Source organism: Loxodonta africana, chromosome 7, assembly GCF_030014295.1.
Source record: "Loxodonta africana isolate mLoxAfr1 chromosome 7, mLoxAfr1.hap2, whole genome shotgun sequence".
Classification (NCBI taxonomy): Eukaryota; Metazoa; Chordata; class Mammalia; order Proboscidea; family Elephantidae; genus Loxodonta; species Loxodonta africana.
The window spans coordinates 13096750-13104260 of record NC_087348.1 but is presented as its reverse complement, the minus strand read 5'-3'; positions in this window follow the sequence as shown (position 1 = coordinate 13104260).

Below are 7511 nucleotides of genomic sequence, written 5' to 3'. Positions count from 1 at the left end.
GTAAATCTACCGAAGCCAACTGCCGTATCTTTCTCCCACGGAGCAGCAGGTGGGTTTGAACAGCTGACTTTCGGTTAGCAGCCAAATGCTGCTTTAATCACTGAGCAAGTAGGGCTCACTGGGAGATGACCCATAGGGTTTCCAAGACTGTAAATCTACCGAAGCCAACTGCCGTATCTTTCTCCCACGGAGCAGCAGATGGGTTTGAACAGCTGACTTTCGGTTAGCAGCCAAATGCTTTAATCACTGAGCAAGTCGGGCTCACTGGGAGATGAAGAGACCCTAGATTTAGGGGCTAAATTTTCTTTTATTTATTTAGCAGATACTTACAAAGCACTTTATATGCCAAGCACTGTTCTAAGTGTTTTACAAATATTAATTTAACTCTCATAATGTCCTTATGTGATAAGGAACTATTATTAACATCATTTACAAATGGAGAAACTGAGCCACTGAGAGGTTAAGTATTTTGTCACACAGCTAATGAATGGCAGGGTGAGCTTTGAACCTGGCCTGTGTTTTGAACCCCTGGGCTTTGCTATCTCTCCTCTGAATGCGGTAGTATTTGGGCACTTGGATGTGACTCTACAGCCAAGGGAAAGGAAGCCTAACTTTATCCTAAGCCATAAGCTAAAGTCAGAGCCCCTGGGAGTCAAGAAAAGCTAATACAGAGCAGACTAGGATAAATATGGCCAGATTTCTGGTAGAAAAAGCTCAGGTGTCCTGTCTTCTAGTTAAGATGCCAGGTTACTGCACCTTGCTCAGGAATGAGCAAACTGAACCCATCTATAGCCAATATTCCTTTTTTTTTCTTTTCTTTTTTTGAAAGCGAAAGAATAAACTTTATTTGGTTGGCCAAGTAAAGGAACACACTGGGACTTGTGTCACCAAAACGGCTCCCCGAATGATGGCATAAACAGTATTTAGGGTCCTGGGGAAAGGGACATTCCAGGGTGGTTTTGTCTCTGCATTCACTCAGTCCAAAGGGCGGGGGGTGGGGGGCGGGAGGAGTCTCTCAAACATGATCTTCAGCTTGTACCGCTCACTTCTGAAAGTCTTCCCCCACCTTGGGGCCACTAAAGTTTGGTTCCCTCCAGCTGGAGAATAGTTCTGGGATCACTAAGAACGGGGGGGCGGCGGGGGGGGGGAGTTGATGGTTCTGCGCATGTCAGGAGGGCCAGATTTGGTTTTAATTGGTTCTGTGGTCTGCAGACCCCAGCTTCCTGTCTTTCTTATCTTGGTTAGGAAGTTGGCCGATTGTCTAAAAAACATCTAGAGAAACCGGTTAGGAGGGGAGGTGGCTCATGCTACTCAGAAGTTGGAGGCTGGTAATAGTGCCCTGAGGCTAGGGTCTCAGTACTCTCAGGGTTTCTCCAGTCTCTGTCAGGCCAGTAAGTCTGGTCTTTTTTTGTGAGTTAGAGTTTTGTTCTACATTCACCAGCTCTGTCCAGGACCCCCTATTGTGATCTCTGTCAGAGCAGTTGGTGGTGGTAGCCAGGCACCATCTAGCTGTACTGGACTCAGTCTGGTTTAGACTGTAGTAGTTGTGGTCCATTAGTCCTTTGGACTAATCTTTCCCTTTTGCCCTTGGTTTTCTTCATTCTCCCTTCCTCCAGATAGGATGAGAGCAGTGTAGTATCTTAGATGGCCACTCACAGGCTTTTAAGACCCCAGACGCTACTCACCACAGTAGGGTGTAAAACATTTCCTTTATGGACTATGTTATGCCAGTAGAGCTAGATGTCCCTCAAGGCCATGGTCCCCAGCTCTCAGCCCAGTAACTCCGTTCCTCAGGGAGTTTGGATGTGTCTATGAAACTTCCATGACCTTGCCTTGGTCAAGTTGTGCTGACTTCCCCTGTATTGTGTACTGTCTTACCCTTCACCAAAGTTACCACTTATCTATTGTCTAGTTAGTGCTCTCCCCTCCTCACCCCTCCCCTCCCTAACCAAAAAACCAAACCGGTTGCGTAGAGTTGATACCGACTCATAAAGACCCTATAGGACAGAGCAGAACTGCCCCCACAGAGTTTCTCCAAGGAGCACCTGATGGACCAAAACTGCCGACCTTTTGGTCAGCAGCCGTTGCTCCCAACCACTGTGCCACCAGGGTTAGGGTTAGATCAGTGGTTCGAATCCACCAGCTGCTCCTTGGAAATCCTATGGGGCAGTTCTACTCTGTCCCATAGGGTCACTATGAGTCGGAATCGACTCCACAGCAGCGGGTTTTATATTGTATTGAGGAGCTCTGGTGATGTAGTGGCCAGGAACTTGGCTGCCAACCAAAAGGTTGGCGGTTCAAATCCACCAGCTACTCCCTGGAAACCCCACGGGGGAATTACACTCTGTCCTATAGGGTCACGACTCAACCGCAACAGGTGTTTTTGATTTTTTTTGTTTAACCATGGGTTAGTCTCTCTTTTGTCCTTCGTGCTCTTATTGTATATTTTACTTCTCTACATTTGATTCACCTACAGGAATTTATTATTCATTGCATTTAAAACAGTCCATTTTTTTAACATCATCAGTATAAATGTGTTTTATGAAGTTTTCACTCCTTCATGTCCTTCTGTGCTTCCATCTGGGATCGTTTTCCTTTAGCATGAAATACTTCTGTCAATATATCTCGTAGTGTGGGTCTCCTTGTAGTACATTCCCTCAGACACATGTATTTTGCCTTCACTTTTACAGGCAGTTCTCATGGCAGTTCTCTTTAGGGTTCTAGATTGGCGGTTATTTTTTCTTTCAGCACTTAACTATCACGTTTCATTACCTTCTGGCTTCTGTAAGTTCTCTACAAAAGTAAGCGTGATATCTCATTGTTGCTTGTTTGAAGGTGTCTCTTTTTCTCCATTTTTGAAATTTTCTCTTTTTCTTTGTTTTTTAGCTATTTGACTATGATGTGCCTAAGCATGGTCTCCTGTGTATTTATACTGCTTGGACTTCCCTTACGTTCTTTTTTGTGTATGTGTGTGCTTCAGGTGAAAGTTGACAGAGCAAATCAGTTTCCTATTCAATAGTTTGTACATAAAGTGTTTTGTGACCTTGGTTTCATTCCACACAATGTTTCAGCACTCTCGCCATTTCTGCCCGGGTTTCCCCATTTTCTCTTGTCCTGATTATCTACCCCTTCCTGCCTTCTTATCTTTTTTTTTTTATTTTATTTTTATTGTACTTCAAGTGAAAGTTTACAAATCAAGTCACTCTCTCATACAAAAATTTATATGCACCTTGCTGTATGCTCCTAGTTGCTCTTCCTCTAATGAGACAGCACACTCCTTCCCTCCACTCTCTGTTTTCCTGTCCTTTCGGCCAGCTTCAGACCCCCTCTGCTCTCTCCTCTCTCCAGACAGGAGCTGCCCATATAGTCTTATGTGTCTGCTTGAGCCAAGAAGCTCACTCCTCCCCAGTATCATTTTCTGTCCCATAGTCCAGTCCAATCCCTGTCTGAAGAGTTGGCTTTGGGCATGGTTGCTGTTCTGGGCTAACAGAAGTTCTGGGGACCATGACCTCTGGGGTCCTTCTAGTCTCAGTCAGACCATTAAGTCTGGTCTTTTTAGCGAGAATTTGATATCTGCATCCCACTGCTCTCCTGCTCCCTCAGAGGTTCTCTGTTGTGTTCTCTGTCAGGGCAGTCATCAGTTGTAACTGGGCACCACCTAGTTCTGGTCTCAGGCTGATGTAGTCTCTGGTTTATGTGGCCCTCTCTGTCTCTAGGGCTCAAAATTATCTTGTGTCTTTGGTGTTCTTCATTCTCCTTTGCTCCAGGTGGGTTGAGACCAATTGATACATCTTAGATGGCCGCTTGCTAGCGTTTAAGACTTCAGACGCCACTCTCCAAAGTGGGATGCAGAATGTTTTCTTAATAGATTTTATTATGCCAATTGACTTAGATGTTCCCCCTGAAACCATGGTGCCCAAACCCCTGGCCCTGCTATGTTGGCCTTCAAAGCGCTCAGTTTACTCAGGAAACTTCTTTGCTTTTGGTGTAGTCCAGTTATGCTGACCTCGCCTGTAGTGTGTGTTGTCTTTCCCTTCACCTAAAGTAGTTCTTATCTACTATCTAATTAGTGAATGCCTCTCTCCCTCACTCCCTCCCCACTCTCATAACCATATGATATTCTTTTTTAAAAAACCTGTCCAACAACTTGGCAATGTGTAACAAAAGCTCCAAAATGGTTTGTACTCTCTGACCAAGTAATTTCACTCTTGGGAAACTAAGGGATGAAGGAAGTATGCAAGATGGTTATAAACCAAACCTGTTGCCGTCAAGTCGATTCTGACTCAGCAACCCTATAGGACAGAGTAGAAATGCCACATTGGGTTTCCAAGGAGTGCCTGATGGATTCGAACTGCTGACCTTTTGGTTAGCAGCCAAATGCTCAACCACTTCACCACCAGGATTTCCATTGCACCACCAAGGCTCTGAAAATGTCAGCCCACTGCAATGCTTACAGCAAATTTAAAAGCAAAAAGTGGGAACAATCTCAAGTCCCTACAATAAGAAAATTGCCAAGATCACTGAAATATGTTAGCACAATGAGGAATTACAGAGCGATTAAAAACGACCAGGTTGTGAACTCTATTGATAGGTGGAAAATACTTCCCAGTGTAAAAGACAGAACCCAAAGTAGTGTGTACCCTCTGACTACAATTATGTAAGAAAGCCAGGAGTATGAGATAACAGAAGAGAATCTGCCATGATGAAAACGTTTCGTAGTTTAACACTCTTGAGTTTTTTTTTTTCCTCTAAAGTTGCTTAATTAAGCTCATTAAGTTAAAAAAAACCTTACTTAAACCATTGTTCCTGTAGTGAAGGTACAATGGGATAGAGGCTCTTTACACTATGGTGGGAGTGTAAATTGATTAACCTTTCTGGAAAAAGTTTGGCAACTTCATTAAGAACTTTAAAAAAGATGTTCCCAATAATTCCATGTTTAGGGGTAGAACCCATGGAAATCTTTTTGGAAAAACAGAAAAAAATATTCATTGAAGCACTATTTATGGAAACAAGCTAAATGTCCATAAATGGAATATTATGAAGACATTAAAAAAAAAAAGTGATGAAATTTAACAGTAGAGGAGATAATCACTGTAGAGAAAGACTAGAAGGAAATGAGAATGGTGATTATTTCTGGATGGGTGAATCAAGGTAATTTATATTTTCTCTTTAATACTTTCTGAATTCTTTGCAATGAGCATGTGTTACTTTTACAGTTGGGGGGAAAAAGGTTATTTAAAAAAAAAAAAAAAACTGTTATGGATTGAATTGTGTCCACCCCAAAAAATGTGTGTCAACTTGGCTAGGCCATGATTCCCAAGTCTTGTGCAGTTGTCTGTTTTGTGATCTGATGTGATTATCCTGTGTGTTGTAAATCCTAACTTTTGGAATGTTAATGAGGCAGGACTAGAGGCAGTTATGTTAATGAGGCAGAATTGCAATCTACAGGATTAGGTTATATCTTGAGTCAGTCTCTTTTGAGATATAAAAGAGAGAATCAAGCAGAGAGGAGATGGATCTCATGCCACCAAGAAAGAAGCACCAGGAGTGGAGTGCGTCCTTTGGACCTGGGGTCCCTGCACTGAGAAGCTCCTAGGCCAGGGAAAGATTGATGATAAGGACCTTCCTCCAGAACCAACAGAGAGAAAAAGTGTTCCCCTGGAGCTGGCGCCATGAATTTGAACTTTTAGCCTCCTAGACTGTGAGAGAATAAATTTCTGTTTGTTGAAGCCATCTACTTGTATTTTTGTCTAGATAACTAAGACATATAACACTAGTACGGTGAGTCCTCAGTTAACCCCACATACCTCCACATACCTAAAATAATTCACTGTTTCATTCAACATTTACAGAGTGTCTACTTGTCAGTGGTTTCAATAGGTGCTGAGAATACAAAGTCCAGTACTATACGGGCCATGCCTAGCTTAAGTTCAGTGGGGGAGACAGACAAGTATATCATTGATCATAGGTCAGTATGATAAATACAAGAAGGGGCCCTCGTGGTGCATTGGTTAAAGCACTTGGCTGCTAACGGAAAGGACAGCAGTTCGAACACTCCAGCTGCTCTGTGGGAGAAAGATTTGGCAATCTGCTTCCAAAAAGATGTACTGCCTTGGAAACCCTATTGGGCAGTTCTACTCTGTCCTATAGGATGAATCGGAGTTCAACTCAATGGCAATGGGGTTGGGTTTTGGTATTGAAGCAGACAGTCATGAAAGAGTTAAGGGCTATTAACCATCCCATAATAGTTGTTTTTCAGAAAAGTCTACTCTTGCTACATTTTTGTTACATATTTTACAGCACATCACCATGATTGGTCAAATCCCTAGGATTCTTGTCTTCTCCTGGCAGGAGGCTGAGGCGCAGGCACAATGACTCTGAATCTACCTGCTATATGACCTTCCTGGGGTGGCAGTAGTGAGGCGTTGCCATTTTTTCAGGATTGTGCACAGCATTTTTAGAGCCGTGCAGAAAAACCCATTCGCTAAAATTATGCGGACTGCGCTGTCATCAAAAGACTGAAGGTCCTCCCCACACTGTTCATGCAGATGTATGTCACTCCCTATAAAAGGAGCAAACCTGCCCTGGTTCAGGGAGCTCGCAGCCTTAGGTCCCGAGACCCTGCCTGTCTCCCAGTTTGCTAATTGTGAATAACCCCTTCTGTTCTTCTAACCCTGTGTCTGGCTGATTTCAGTTCTCTAGTCTGCTTGGACAACAACCTATTAGTTGACGGCTTCAGTACGATAAATACAAACTACATCCTTTTTCTGATTTTCAGCATTTAAGATGTTTGTGTGATATGAATTTGCATTTGTATTTCTTTGTGTTTGTTCTTATGTCAGTGTCACGTATTTTGGTTACCTCCCTAACTAGGTTATAATCTGGGCCAGGGACTGTAGGTTCTATTTAGTATAATCTGATAATGCATGCAAAAGCTGGACAATGAATAAGGAAGACCAAAGAAGAATTGATGTCTTTGAATTATGGTGTTGGCGAAGAGTGACTATACCATGGACTGCTAGAAGAATGAACAAATCTGACTTCGAAGAAATACAGCCAGAATGCTCCAGAATGCTCCTTAGAAGCAAACATGGCAAGATTTCGTCTCACATACTTTGGACATGTTATCAGGAGAGACCAGTCCCTGGAGAAGGACATTATGCTTGGTAAAGTAGAGAGCCAGTGAAAAAGAAGACCCTCAATGAGATGGATTGACACAGTGGCGGCAACAATAGGCTCAAGCACGGCAACGATTGTGAGGATGGCACAGCATTTCGTTCCGTTGTACACAGGGTTGCTAGGAGTTGGAACTGACTTGACAGCACTTAACAACAACAACAACAGCAATTATCTGATGTATATTCAGAGTGCCTAGTTTGGAGTTATGTGTGGAATCTGTAAATTTGTTGAACTAACTGATGGTTTCAACCTGAAGAAATATAGGTGAGCATAGAGGCCAACATGCAGATGTCAGGTGTCCTTTCACGTCCTTGTCCTTTTATACAGATAGT